The sequence below is a fragment of the Mus pahari genome, chromosome 10, assembly GCF_900095145.1.
Source record: "Mus pahari chromosome 10, PAHARI_EIJ_v1.1, whole genome shotgun sequence".
In the NCBI taxonomy this organism is placed as follows: Eukaryota; Metazoa; Chordata; class Mammalia; order Rodentia; family Muridae; genus Mus; species Mus pahari.
Window position 1 is genome coordinate 89,634,853 of NC_034599.1, and position 15,771 is coordinate 89,650,623.

The 15,771-nt window shown below is 43.1% G+C and overlaps 1 protein-coding gene across 7 annotated transcripts in view; it reads left to right on the top strand.

Annotated features, from left to right (window-relative positions):
- Positions 1-312: 312 nt before the first annotated feature.
- Tfdp2 (transcription factor Dp-2) overlaps positions 313-15,771 on the top strand; it is a 124,107-nt gene continuing 108,648 nt past the window's right edge. For all 7 annotated transcript variants that reach the window (XM_029543075.1, XM_029543076.1, XM_029543077.1 and 4 more), the window contains exons 1-2: positions 313-587; positions 6,950-7,007. The gene's annotated coding sequence lies outside the window, so the exon portion shown is untranslated. The remainder of the gene's footprint in view (positions 588-6,949; positions 7,008-15,771) is intronic.

A 15,771-nucleotide genomic window follows, 5' to 3' on the forward strand; every position in this document is an offset into this window, starting at 1 on the left:
AGGGCGAGCTTAGACACTCCGGGTTCAGGCTGCCTGGCCGCCCTCGAGGTGGCAGGGGTCCAGCGGCAGGCAGAGCCTCAGGGCGGCCCCTAGCGGAGAGCGGCTCTGGAGGTCAAAGGACCAGGACAGGCTCCCGCAAGCCCGCCGCCCACCTCCGCCTCCGGCCCTGGGGGCGAGCCTGGGGGCGGGTTTTGTTTACTCCCTACACGCACCGCGGCCTGGCCAATCCGTGGAGAGCGTCGGCGCGCGTCACGCCAGCCGAGGGCCAATCGACGCTCACCGTGCTGCTCCGCCGCCAAAGCGAGCGCGGGGGAAGCGGCGGCGCCGCCGCGGCCGTGTCGCTGAGGGCGGACGGCGTCGGGCGCGCTGGGGCTGTGCGGCCGTCGCTGCCTGGCACGCGGGGCGCGCCTTGACCCTTCCTGCACTGCAGGCTTCCGACGCGCGCGAAGACCGCGGCTGCGCGGCCGGGAGCTCGCGCCGAGCGGACCTGGCTCTGCCTGAAGAGCGGCGGCTCGTGAGGAAGCGTCTCCCCGGGAGTGGGCCGAGGGCTGTACGGACCGGCGGCGGCCCCTCTGCACCGAGCTGCGGTAAGGTCCGGGAAAGGGCGCGGGCCTGTACGCCAGGGGCCTTTGGACCGGGCGTGGTCTCCCCCCAGCCGGCCGGCCCTCCCCTGCCCTGTCCCGGGAGTAGCAGCTTGTCCTCAGGGTTTCTCTGCAGCGGGGCCAAGCAACCCCCGAGTACCTGATGAGGCTCCGGAGCCCGCGGGCTCGCCATCACCCGGGATCAGGAAGGGCAAGGGCTGCCTTGGGCTTCTCACTCAGATCTTCTGGCTTTCCCTCCTCCCTTCGTCTTCCACCATCCTCCGATCTGTTTCTGCGGCGTGCTTTTGCAGAGTTCCAAAGCTCCCCCTACCTGGAAGACCCCCCCCAGGTTCCCCCGAGAGAACTTTTCCTTTCAAGTAGAGGTTACTTTCTCGGCCCGAGTTCTGGGAGGAATTCTGCACAAGGCCCTGGTTGCTGTGCCCAGAGCAGCGGGAAAGTGACTGTGGGCTCCCGCCGAGAGGTGGCACAGTGAAGTGCGTGGACACTCGCCCGTGTTCCGGTGCTTTGTGTGGGCTCAGTTTGTTCATCTGTGAGCCACATCTGCCTATGCGAGGAGGGGGAGGGTGTTGGGAGAGGGAAAAGGGCTAATCTCCGGAATGCACTTGAAAACAAAGCTCACTTTTACTAAATGCATAACTTAACCCTGGATGCTGGACGAGACTCTGGACCCCATGTTGTTTCACCTTTTCGGTTGAAATCGTTAGCAGGCTTGTAGCCTGGCCTGGCAAAATGTTTACTTAGCATTCCCAAGGCGCTGGTTTGATTCTCAACACTGCCAACAGCAGAAACTCCACAACCAGAAACAGTTTGCGGGTTCATTCTTTTTCCATAGCAGTCTTTGAAAGTGCCTTTGAGCCTTTGAATACTTGTGTCTTTCCTCCTTCTATCTCAAGGGGCTCCAACCCCTTATCCTGCCTCCTCTAGGTCAGCAGTTCTCAACCTTCCTAATGCTGTGACCTGACCCCAGCCATAAAAGCATTTTGTTGCTACTTCATAACTGTAATTTTGCTACTGTTATGAATTGCAATGTAAATATTTAGGTTTTCCGATGGTCTTAGGCAAGAACGACTCCCTTTAGAGAGGGGTCGTGACCCACAGGTTAGAAAACACCCCTCTGCAGAGCCAACTGCTATTTCATTTGACTTAGAATTTTTCTGGGTCATTTGTTTTCTGTTCTCCTAATGGTTTGAAGACGTCGTAACTAGGCAGTATGGTTTAAGTCATTTGCCTCTTTTTCACTGTGGCAGAATTCAAAGTTGAGTATAAAATGTTTGTTTGGCATCTTGCGTTTTTCCAGTCACTGATTATCTGACGATTTACTAACACTTTACCACTATCCCATCGCTGGAATTCATGTAAGTGTCCATTCTCAAATTGCATCAGGAGATAAAGGCGCCGGCCAGACCCCAGGTTCTGTCACGTTTGTGTACTGGCTCTGGGCAGACTTAGTTTTAGAACATCTTGTGCCTGGAACTAGCTTAGTGTTATGGCAGACATGGTGTCTGTAGCACAGTGCTGGCATGTGGTTGCAGAGTCAGGAATGCAGCACTTAACATTTGTTAAGAAACTCCCAAGACTTATTAAACGCTTCTGTTGCCTTAATTCCAGGCATAGTAAAGTAGTTATAATTATTCATATTACTATTTTGTGGCCGTAATTACCTTCCCTCTACCCTTTCGAATGTGTAGTCCTTGGCATGTGCAGGTTTTACCCTTGCAGCCAAAATTCTTAACTGACCTCCAGTAGGGTTTGAGGGCTGGGGCATCCATAGTGCAGTGGTAAGGTAATTATCTAAACCTAGATTGATGCCCAGCACCGGAAATATAAAACAGCTATAACAAGACCTCACTTTGAAATAGGCTGTGCACTCCTTCATCTTTTAGACTTACTTTGGTATGTGTCATAATGGACCTCAGAAGAAACTAGATTGGGGGTTGTAAGGGTTTTAAAGATGATTAATTATAAATTGGGGCTGGTGAGATGGTTCGGTGGGTAAAGGTGCTTGTCACCAAGTCTACTGACCTTATCTCTGTATGTCTCAGGGACCCACAGTGTGGATGGAGAGAACTCATCCTGAAGGCTATCCTCTGACTGCCCCACACCTGTGCCCTCCTCCAAACAAACAACTCCCCCACACCTCCCCAAAAGACTAACCGTACTTGCTTTTTTATTTTTTTGTCTTTTTTTTTTTTTTTTTTTTTTTAAAGATTTATCTTCAGACACTCCAGAAGAGGGAGTCAGATCTTGTTATGGATGGTTAGGAGCCACCATGTGGTTGCTGGGATTTGAACTCCGGACCTTTGGAAGAGCAGTTGGGTGCTCTTACCCACTGAGCCATTTCACCAGCCCCCGTACTTGCTTTTTAATACCTTACTGCTTTCCATCTTAACCTGTGATAACAGAACTTTAAGGATTCCTGAAGGCTAATGAACCCTTAGAAATGGTTTGAAAGAGAACTTTTATTTTTACACTTTTTAAAGATTTATTTATTCATTTATTTATGTATATTAGTACACTGTAGCTGTACAGATGGTTGTGAGCCTTCATGTGGTTGTTGGGAATTGAATTTTTGGACCTCTGCTCACTCTGGTCAACCCTGCTCACTCCAGTCCGCCCCACTTGTTCAGTCCTTGCTCACTCCGGCCCAAAGATTTATTTATTATTATAGATAAGTACACTGTAGTTTTCTTCAGATGCACTAGAAGAGTGTGGCAGATCTCATTACGGGTGTTTTTGAGCTACTATGTGGTTGCTAGGATTTGAACTCAGGACCTTCAGAAGAGCAGTCAGTGCTCTTACCTGCTGAGTCATCTCTCCAGTCCCCTATTGTCCTAGGCTGCGGGACTGTCAAACCTGGACAGTCAAACCGGGTCTGGGGAACCACCTGGGGAGAGAATGAAAGGAGCGAGAAACACAAGGAAGGAAAGCAAGTCTGATGATCAAGCTGTCAAAATTTTATTGTTCCCAGGAAGGTTTTATGCCCACAGAAGCAGGGTATGGGGAATCGCTTTGTTTCTGGGGGAATGCACCTGTTCCCCAAAGCAGGCTATTGGCTAGGTGAAAAGTTCAGCAGGAGGAACAGAACAGAGTGGGTTGCTAGGTACCTGTCCACAAGATCTATAGCTATTTGTTCTTAACTGGGGTTAATACTTTCCCACAGAGGCCTCAACTTTTCCCCACAGAAATCTCAACTAAGCTAATACTTTTCCACTAAGGTCAAAGGTAAGCACTTATGGCTGACAAGGCAGTTAACATTCAAACGGGGTCGCTCCCAGCACCCTATTTTTACATTTTGGAGAGTTCACTGTCATAGTTTCTAAGACAAAATTATTTGAATAACTTTTTGTGTTTGTTTTGAGACAGGTTCTTGTCATATATTACATTTAAACTTACTATGTAGCCCAGGTTATCCTCAAATTTCCAGCAATTCTAATGCTTTATCCCTATTCCTACCCCCGTTGCTAGGGTTACAGGCATACACCACCACATGAGAGATTTTTATTCTATGTTATTTCTTTTTTTTAAAGATATATTTATTTATTTCACGTGTATGAGTATACCGCAGCTGTCTTCAGACACACCAAAAGAGGGCATCATAGCCTATTACAGATGGTTGTGAGCTACCATGTGGTTGCTGGGAATTGAATACAGGACCTCTGGAAGAGCAGTCAGTGTTCTTTTTTTTTTTAAGATTTATTTATTTATTATATGTAAGTACACTGTAGCTGACTTTAGACACTCCAGAAGAGGGCATCAGATCTTGTTACGGATGCTTGTGAGCCACCATATGGTTGCTGGGATTTGAACTCAGGACCTTTGGAAGAGCAGTCGGTGCTCTTACCAACTGAGCCATCTCACCAGCCCGCAGTCAGTGTTCTTAACCGCTGTGCCATCTCTCCAGCCCAAGTTATTTCTTTTTACTGAACTGGAAATTGTATTTTCACAGTATGTGCTCATTTCAGATATTTCAAGATGTTTACAATCCATTGTTTCTCCTCTTCCTTTTCCTTTCTCTTCTGTGGGTTTTTCTGGATAGCTCAGGCTGGCCTTTTACCCACTAGGTAGCTCGGGCTGCCCTTGAGCTTACAGCAACCTTCTTGCTTGGATTACATGTGTGCACTCGACACCTGGCGGGTCTCTTCTCCTTTAGACAAAATAACCCGGCTCCCCCAAGCAGGGCCTCATTATATAGCTCTGGTTGTCTTGGAACTCACTATGTAGACCAGGCTGGCCTCAAACTCACGGAGCTCTGCCTGTTCTGCCTACTGAGTGCTAGAATTTAAGGCATGCGCTACAATACATGGCTGACAAAATATTTTTCATCATTAAACTTTTCTAAAGGATTTTTTCTGTCACCGTTTTCTTTGGACCAATGACTTCTTTTTGGGTTATACTATTCTCTCTCTGTTTAGTGTGAGTGTGCATGTGCAGATACCATCATCTGTGAATGTGTACACCTATGGAACCTAGAGGTCAAAGCCCTTTCCTCAGGGCTCTCCACTCTGTCTGCTTGAAGTAGTCTCTTATAGAGCCATGAGCTCACTGGTGGGCTAGAGTGACTGGCTTGCCAGGCATGCACCCCTTCTCTTCCCCCTGTTCTCCTTCCCCTGGGTTACAGATGTGAGCCTCTATTCCTGGCTTTCCATTGGTTTTAAAATAGTAGAATTGTTTCTTTGGCAGTCACATCCTGCTAATTCATAATCATAAAATTAAACTCTTGTTCATTTGGTACAGGGCCTCATACTGTGGCAGAGGCTGACCTAGGACTTACTGTGTGGCTGATTTAAACTTGTGCTAGTCCACTTGCCCTAGTCATATGAGTTCTGACATTACAGGCTTAAGTGCCTGGGGCAGAAGTTAACATTTTTATTTCTTATTAATTAAGAAGATAAATCCTGGATCTGGCTTTTTTGGTTTTAAATCCTGGCTGTACAACAAACCTCAGTTTCTTTGTCTGAAAAATGGGATTAATGTTAGTTATTTCATAGGATTTAAGTTCTATTTTAAGGAATAGAAGAGGGCTTTTAAAAGACAGCTGTAAACACTCAAGTATGGGCCAGCACTTCTCAATAGAGAACCAGCTAAATAGGGTCTTTCCATTTTCTTTAAACTCAACTGTTTTTTTGGCAGAAATTCCAGGCACAGTCTACCATGGCTGGTCCTGTCAGTTCTTTTAAAACTTAATAACATTTATTTATATGTGTATCCATGTGTGAATGTGCCTGTGTGTAGCCACCTACAGTGATCAGAAGAGGGCATCAGATCTCCAGCACGGTAGTTATAGTCAGTTGTGAGCCTACAGGGCACAGGGAACTGAACTCTGTCTAGTCCTCTGCAAGAACAGAAATCACGCTGAAAGATGTACTTAGATGTATATTGTTAGCAGGTTTAAAAATTTTTAAAATATATACATTATATACATACATATGTACCGTACATATATCCCCCAGAGTTTTTCTGTGTAGCTTTGTCTAGACCAGGTTGGCCTCAAAATCATAGAGATCTGTCTGCCTCTGCCTCCTGAATGCTGGGATCAAAGGCATGTGCCACACCCTCATCATATACATTAATTTTTAAGGCCTACTTGTATTTTTTGTAAATTAAGTATACGTGAGTGTATCTGTGTTTGTGTGTCTCCATCTGAGTGCAGCTGTCAGAGAAAGCCAGAGGTGTCAGACTTCTGAAGCTGGAAGAACAGACTGTTGTGAACAGCCCTTTGGGGATTGAACTTGGGTCCTCTGCAAGATTAGTAAACTAGTATTTTTGAACCATTTCTCAATCCCAAGCAGATTTTTTTTTTTGTAACAAAAATATTTAAGCTTTATTTTTCTCTTACTACACTATAGATTTGACTTATTAGAAATTAAATTGGTGAAAGCAAAAATTAAGAGGAATATTATGAAATGACAGAAAGCCCCAAAACTGTGGAAAAATCGCTGGCAGAATAGTTCAGGTAAAGGCTTTTGCCACGTGAGCCTGATGGTAGGAGTTCAATCCCCAGATCCCATGTGAAAGTAAAAGAAGGACTGATCTACATAGGTGCTGGAGCATTTGTGCTTCCCCCAAGATGGGTTGTATAAATGTAAAAGCTATTGAAAGAAAAGAACAAATTAAGTATATTTCAGGGGGATGATAAAAATACAATAGCAATCATAATGGCCATTTCTGTTACTAGTGATAATACTTCATAAAAATGCTGTGGCTAATGTTGCTGTTATCCACAGGGATATGGGTATGTGTGGTAAGTTAAATATGTAACCATGAAAATGGTTTGTTTAAAAATGAAAGGTTATATATGTCTCTATTGTAAAAACAGAACATTTATTTCTCTCTGCACTTTATTCTAGGTTTCTATTGAAATAAGCATTCTGACAAACTGCTGAAGAGAGAGCTCTGATAGACTAGGTATGTATGTGTATGTGTTTTATATCTATTTATGTAAATACACATACATGCATATAAACATATGCGTATACAATAAAACCACTGTACAGAGAAGAATTTGAAACTTGTTTTCCCATCATCCAGAACATTGAAGTATGAGTCATGTCAGCCTGGGCTACATAGGAATTTTGAGGCTAAAAGTTAGACTGGGTGACATGGTAAGACCTTATTTTTAAATATAAACAAACAAACATACATACATACATACATACATACATACATACATACAAAGAATAAATTTAATTAATATTGTTCTTGGGAGAAGACATTTTCTGAGTTTTTTGGTCTGCTTGTGTTCATGTGTACGTGCCCATGCAGGTGCTGGTGCATGTGTGTGCACACATGAATGTAGAAGCCAGAGGTGAGTGTTGTGTCTTCCTCAGTCATTTTTCAGTTTATTTATTTATTTTTTTTAAAAGATTTATTTATTATATTTTAAGTACGCTGTAGCTGTCTTCAGACACTCCAGAAGAGGGAGTCAGATCTTGTTACTGATGGTTGTGAGCCACCATGTGGTTGCTGGGATTTGAACTCCGGACCTTCGGAAGAACAGTCGGGTGCTCTTACCTACTGAGCCATCTCACCAGCCCTCAGTTTATTTTTTGAGTCAGTCTCTCACTGAACTGGGAGCTCACCGACTTGACTTGACTTACTGTTCACCAAGCCCTGAGGCTGCCTTCCTGGTGCTGGGATTGTATGCCCCTGGCCCTTCCCTGTGGGTCTGAGGATCTGAGCGCAGGCCCCCGTGTTTGCATGGGAAGCACTTTACTGGTTGAGCCGGCTCACAGCCTTCAGTTTTTATTTCTATTACAGGAAGGACAGAGGAATTTTTGGTTTGACATCTAGTTAGTAGATTCCTACAACAATAGGTATACATAGTAATGGTTCCTCCCTGTGCACCCTGACCCATTATTGTTATATTGGTAGCCACTTGGATGAATTCATAATTAATCTGTATCTGTTTTGAGTAACCAACCTATTTTTAGTGAAGTGCTTATGTGTAAAATCTGAAACCTTCTTTCTCCCTCCCTCCCTCCCTCCCTCCCTCCCTCCCTTCCTTCCTTCCTTCCTTCCTTCCTTCCTTCCTTCCTTCCTTCCTTCCTTCCTTCCTTCCCCTTTCTCGAAAGATTTATTTATTTAACATATTATGAGATATGAGTACACTGTCTCTGTCTTCACACACACCAGAAGAAAGCATCGGATCCCATTACAGATGTTTGTGAGCCACCATATGGTTGCTGGGAATTGAACTCAGGACCTCTAGAAGAGCAGTCAGTGCTCTTAACCAGTGAGCCATCTCTCCAGCCCCTGTCCTCCTATTTTTTCTTTTTCCTTCCTTCCTTCCTTCCTTCCTTCCTTCCTTCCTTCCTTCCTTCCTTCCTCCCTCCCTCCCTCCTTCCTTCCCTCTTTCCCTCCCTCCTTCTCTTCTTTCCTTCCTTTCTCTTTTTCCTTTTTCTTTCTTTCTTTCTTTTTTTTTTTTCTGAGACAGGGTCTCACTATGTAGCCTCAGCTGGCCCAGAACTTCCTATGTAGAACAGGCTGCTTCGAACTCACAGAGATCTGCCCACCTCTTCCTCCTGAGTGCTGAGTGCTAGGATTGTAGAGTGAATCACCGTGCTCAGCTCTAGTTTGTACGTTGCAATACCCACTGTTTCAGTTACTTTTTCTTTCTTTTTTTTTTTTATTATTATGATGAAATATCTGGCAAAACCAATTTAAGGAAGAAAAGGCTTATTTTATGTTTGAGAAGATTTATTTTATTCTTTCTTCTGTCTATTATGTGCTGTGTTTCTGCCATATGAATGTGGATACCTGCAGAGGCTAGAAAGGAATGTCAGCTCTCCTGGAACTGGAGTTATGGGAGTTATGAGCCACTTGATGTGGGTGCTAGGTGCTTACTGGAAGAATAGCAATCCTTTTAACCACTGAGACATTCTTCCAGCTCAGGAAGGGTTTATTTTGGCTTATTGTTTGATGCACAGTCTGATATGGAGGAGAAGTCACTGCAGCAAGAACTTGAAGCAGCTGGTCATGTCGCAGCTGCAGTCAGGAAGTAGAGAGCTAGCTTTCTACCTTTTGTGCAGCCTGGACCCATCGCAGAGGATGGTGCTGCTCACAGTTATGATGGGTCTTCCTGCCCCAGCTAACCTTATCCAGAGAGTTCTTCACAGATCTAGCCAGAGCCTTGTTTCTTTGGTGTTTTAGGTCCTGTCAGTTTAGCACCGTCTTCACAGATTGTGAGTCTTATTAGAGTTGGATAGCTCTCCAGTTCAGCACTCAATCTTGTCTACTCCGTCTTCTTCACTCTTGATTATCTTGTGTACATTTCTATATTTCTTTAAAAACACAGGAGATCTGGTGTCCAAAATGAGGAGAGTAGTAGGCCAAGGTTACTTTCAGGACTCTGTTGGGCCTAGTGGCCTTGATTCACCTTTTTGACTTGTTATATTAGTATTGGACTGCCTTAAATTGAATGAATTTTAAATCTTCCTATTATCTTTGCTCCTAGAGGTAAAACCATCTTAAAACTACTTGAAGTGGAGGCTGGAGGAGCACCTCGGTGGTTAGGAGTGGAGGCTGGAGGAGCACCTCGGTGGTTAGGAGTGGAGGCTGGAGGAGCACCTCGGTGGTNGGTTAGGAGTGGAGGCTGGAGGAGCACCTCGGTGGTTAGGAGTGGAGGCTGGAGGAGCACCTCGGTGGTTAGGAGTGGAGGCTGGAGGAGCACCTTGGAGGTTTAGAGCACTTGCTGTTTGTGCACAGGGCCTGGGTTCAGTTCTCAGTACCAACATGGTCACTCACAACTGCCTGCAACTCTGGTCCCAGGGGATTTGACATGCTCTTCTAGCCTCCAAAGCAAAAGGCAAGCACATGGTGTACATACATACATATATATGTACATACATCTATGTTGGCAAATGCATAAAGTAAATAACTCTTTTTTTTTTTTAAAGATTTATGTATTTATGTATTTTATGTATGTGAGTACAGGCATCAGATCCCATTACAGATGGTTGTGAGCCACCCATGTGGTTGCTGGGAATTGAACTCAGGACCTCTGGAGGAGCAGTCTTAATCCCTGAGCCATGTCTCCAGCCCAGTAAATAACTCTTAAAAAGTGGTTAAGAGCACGTGTGCTCTTTCAGAAGACCAGGAGTCAAGTATCAGCATCAACACAGTGGCTAACAACTTTAGTTAGGGGATTGGGTGCCCTCTTCTGGCCTCCACTTCTATTCCACACATGTAGGCAAAACACGAGTATACATAAAATAAAAGTAAATAACTTATTTTAAATTAAAATACTTTGGGGCTAAACAGATGGCTCAATGGTTAAGATGGCTCTGACTGCTCTTCCAGAGGTCCTGAGTTCAATTCCCAGCAACCACATGGGTGGCTCACAACCATCTGTAATGGGTTCCAATACCCTCTTCTGGTTTGTTTAAAGACAGCTACAGTGTACTTACATACAAAAAATAAATACTTTTTTAAAAATTAAAATAATTTGGGGGAAATGCGATATATTTTAAAAATTCTACATTTAATAATTACACCGGTTGATGAATTTTCACTAAATATAATTAACTACCTGTCCAGACCAGAAGCAGTAATTACCAGCACCCTTGTAGCACCTCTGTCTAGTCCTGAGCCCTTTCTTCTCAGGGAGACTATATTGACTTAGGGACTGGTTAGATCTGTATCCTTCCCTCTTTTAAAATGTTTTTGTTGGTAATACCCCTGATCCCTCTCCTCCTCCCTTTCTTCTCTCCTTCTCCCTCCCTTCCTTTCCCTCTTTTTTCCCCCCTCTCTCTCCCTCCTTCCCACTTCTACATTACTAGGAATAACAGAGCTTTGCACATGCTAGAATATGCTATATCTTTATATATATATTAGGATTTATCATTTTATTTTTATTTCTATGTGTGTATGCATGTGTGTGTGTGCTGTGTGTGTGCAGTTTCCCTCAAGAAGCCAGAAGAGGGTGTTGAGTCTCTTGGAGTTGAAGTTACAGGCAGTTCCAAGATACTTGATAGAAGTCCTGGGAATCCAATTTGGAAGAACAGGACACTCTCAACCACTGATCCATCTCTCCAGCCCCAACAATTTCTATTTGAGACAAGATTTCAATCTGGCCTTGAATTGACTGTAGACCTGAGGAGGACCTTGAACTTCTGTTCCTTCTTCCATCCCCTCCTGAGTGCTGGGATTACAGGCTGGAGCCGCTGTCCCTGCTTTGTGTTTGTGTTTTGATGGAGATTAAAATTATAGCTTTATTCATTCTAGGCAAGTATTCCACTAACTGAGCCCTATCCAAGCCCTAATGGTTCACTTTGAACTAATCTTAGGTCATAGAAAGTAGAAAAGAAAGTTATGAAAGGAATGTAAAATGTTTGCGATGGTCATTATTCCACTTCCACTAGTGTTAACACATTTTTGTATGTGTTGTGCATATATGTTTCCATGTGTATGTATGCAGAAAGCCCCAGGCATCCACCTGTTGCGTCACCCCCCTCTCCCTACCTTCCACCTGTTGTGTCACCCCCTCTCCCTACCAGTGCTACAGTTACAGACGTGTGTTTCTGTACATGGGTGCTAGGGATCCTGATCAGGTTTTCATGCTTTGTGATGACTAGACTCTCACCAGCCTCAGTATTAACAGTTTTACATCTCTGTAGTAGAGTCATGAGCTACATAATGTTTCAGTTAGTAGCTGACAACGTACATGACAGTGGTTCTATAAGGTTCTATGATGATAAAAAAATTCCTATCACTTAGTGATGTAGTTCACTGTAGGTTAGCACTTTATTCATATATTGGTAGAGATGCTAGTCATAAAAGAATATAATGCATATAGTTGCGTATAATACATAATAGCTTGATAGTGACAATGAGTCGTGATACTGGTCTATTTGGTGCATTATGCTTTTTCATCATCATTTTAGAGTATCTTTATTCTACTTACTGAGAAAACGTATACTGTAAAACTATAATGCCTTGTTATGCTGTCCCCAGCCTCAGATTTTGTGTCGATCATGAATGTTAATTGCATCACGTGTGCACATTCATACACTTGCACATAGTGCATAGTTTGTACCATCTAGGTTTGATTAGCTCTGTGAAGATATTTCAAACAGACTTACCTAACAATACAGTTCTCAGAATACTCTTTGTTTAGCTATATATGACTTTGTAACTACCAAGAGTGTAATGGTTAATTTTTTTTTTATTTAAAAAAAAATTGTAATTTTAAAAAATTTTATGTTTGAGTGTCTGTATACACATGGGTGCAGGTGCCAGTGGAGGCCAGAAGGTGATGGATATCCTGAAACTGGAGTTAGAGGCAGTTGTGACTGGCTGATGTGGGTGTTGGGAATTGAACTGAGGTCTTCTTGAAGAACAGCTCTTAATCACTGAGCTGTCTGTTGAGTTGGTGATGGTTAATTGTGATCACCAACTCCTTCAGATTAAGAAGTGCTTAGGGGGAGCTGTAGTAATGGCTCAGAGATCAAGTGTTCATTTTGTACTAGAGGACCAGAGGTGAGTCCCCAGCACCCTCACCATGCAGTTCTCAAGAGCCTGTAACTCCAGAAGCTCCACGGGCTCCAGTACCCCACCCCTGAACTCTGAGGGCACCTGCACATGAAGACATCCGCACACTGAAACAGAGCTGTTCAAGTGAAGGCAGCAGGAGGCACAGCAAGAGAATGCCAGGAGTAACTCTCCTCTTTTCCCCTCTTGCTTTATCTCTGAAACTAGTAACCACCCACACAGGACTGATGAATGGTTACATATACTTGTCTCTTTTTTACTTTTGTGGTCTCCTCTCTTGAATTAGCTTTGAATTTTTAGTATTTTTTGTTCTGGAAGCACATATTGTAGAAGGGTGCCTACAATCTAGGCTGGCCTTGAGCTTAATAAATAGTTGAGACTGGCCTTGAATTCCTGATTGTCCTGCTTCTATCTTCTGGGTCCTGGAATTGCATATATTTGTCACTGTACCTGGCTGTTGGAAGGGTTGAATGCCTGTTGAAAGTCAACTTTTTTTTTTTTTTTTTTTTTTTAAGACAGACTTCAATGTCATTCCGGCACTTTATAACTGAGAATAGCCTTGAACTCTTGATCCTACTGCCCATATTCCAGATTCTGGGATTGCAGCTGTACACTACCTTACTTGACTTTGAAACTCAACTTTTGAAAATGTCTTTATTTCCCTGAGTTAAAAAATAGACTTTTTAAAAAAAATTTCTGTATACACATATGTCTCTGTGTTTTTATGCCCCGTGTGTGTAGGTTCCTGAGGAGGGCAGAAATGGGCATCAGATCTCCTGGAGCTGGAGTTACAGGCGATAATGTGAGCTATAATGTGGATGCTAGGAATCAAACCCAGGTCCTCTGAACTCAGGAGGCAGAGGCAGGTGGATTTCTGAGTTGGAGGCCAGCCTGGTCTACAGAATGAATTCCAGGACAGCCAGAGCTACACAGAGAAACCCTGTCTCAAAACAAACAAACAAATGAACAAACAAACCCCCAATTTGTGTTTTCACACAAACAACAGAATCTGAACTGTTTGTTCATCCGTTGTGCAGTCACCAACCACTGTCCTTCTCTAATAGGTCTTTTATCTCCCAGCACTGAAACTCTGTATCAGTTAAATAGTAGTTCCCCATTTTATTTTCCCCAAGGCCTGACAGTACCATTTTATTTTATGAAGTCAGCGTCTCTAGTTACCTCATTAAGTCATAAAATGTTTATCTTTCTGTGACTGGGTGTTTTCACTTGTGTTAATGTCCTTAGGCTTCATTAGTGTTACAGCATATATGAGAATTTCATTCCTTTTTAAAGCTCTTTTTAATGTAGTATTACATTTATATGTTCCACTGTGATTATAAATTCATCTTTCAGTAGATAGTTTTTTTTCTACATCTTAACTATTGTGATTAATGCTACTTTGGACATGAATGTTCAAATACATGTTGAAGCAGGACATGGGTACATGTATGTGCATATATGCACAAGCTTTGATCATTCTGTTGGATGTGAGTTGGTATCTCATTGTGGTTTTAGTTTGTATTTTGTTAATGATTAGTGGTAGTGAGCATTTTTTTCAGGTTCTTATTGGGCCTTTCTATATAGTGTATATGTTTTTGTCTCGACCTTTGTGTTTACCAACCTCCTGTTGGGTGGATTCGGCTGTGTTGTCCAGGCTGGTCCCTGACTTAGAGGCTTAAGTGGTCTTTTCCTCTCATCTTCCTATCAGTAGCTGAGAACACAGGTATCCTTACCCATTTTAAAATTGGGCTTTCTTATTGGAGTATAGTTTTAAGAATCTTTTATGTATTCTGCATTTTCATCTGTTGTCATGTGTGTGTGTGTGCAGTGTGCGTTTGTGTTCATGCCTGTATGTATGTATGTACATGCTTGTGGAGGCTGGAAGTTGACATTCGGTGTCTTTTTTCTCTCTTTTTTTTTTTTTAACCTTAGTTAGTTTTTTTTTTAACCATTTGTCAGGCTGGCTGGGCAGCAAGCATCAGGGACCCAGTGGTCTCTGTTTATCACACTGTACTGTTCACTCATTACAGGTGAAGTACTGACCCAGTGCTTGCTGGCCCCTGTTAGCATGGTTTTCGTTTTGTTTTGTTTAAACATATTCTTTTAAAAAATATTTATTTATGTAATGTATGTGAGTACACTGTTGCTGTCTTCAGACATCCCAGAAGAGGACGTCAGATCTCATTACAGATGGTTGTGAGCCACCATGTGGTTGCTGGGATTTGAACTCGGGACCTTTGAAAGACAGTGCTCTTAACCACTGAGCCATCTCTCCAACCCCGGCATGTTTTTGTTGAACAGAAATTAATAAGTTTTTATTGAATATAGATTATCCTTTTGTTTGCCTGGGTTTTTTGTTTGTGTGTTTGTTTGTTTGGTTGGTTGTTTTTTATTTGTTTGTTTTTTAAGTATTTCTTATGTAGCCCAGACTGGCCTTGAGCTGACAGTTCTTCTGTCTTAGCCTTCTGAGGACTGAATCTATACAAGTGTGCCGCCAGACCTTGCTCAGTTTATCAACTCTTGTCCCTACCGCCATATGTTTTGCTTATTACTTTGGTGTTTCCTGTTTTGTGAGTTTCTTTATTTCATGTTATAGTTTTTCCTCCATAGGTAAAAACCTTTGGTCATTTGTTGAGAATAGAGAGTGAGGCAGTGGAAACCTGGTAAGGACTGTCCATGAAAAGCTGTTAGATCCAAGGCTTATTTAGCACAGCGTAGTCCTGTCATTGTAGCTCTTTTCCTTGTGCGTTAGTCTTGGGAGACGACCACCTTACTTTTGTTAATTGCCACTGTTCTAGAAGCTGATGAGAGCTGCAGTGTTGAATGTGAGTTTTTCCTACTCTGCGATGAGATAGGAAATAGCTTTGTATTTATTGGTTTCTACATTTCTATCCAGTTTAATGACTTTTCCTTTGTTTTGCCTTCTGAGATGGTCTTAGGCAAACCAGGCTGGTTACAGGTCCTAACTCTTCTGCCACTACATCCCAGGTGCTAGAATTACAGGTCTGCGCCTTCATACCTGGCTATTTCTTTAATAATCCCTTGTTTCATGTCTTTTTGTTTTAGAACTATTTTGTCTGTTTTCGTTCCTTTTTTTTTTTTTTTTTTTTTTTTGGTTTTTTGAGACAGGGTTTCTCTGTGTAGCCCTGGCTGTCCTGGAACTCACTTTGTAGACCAGGCT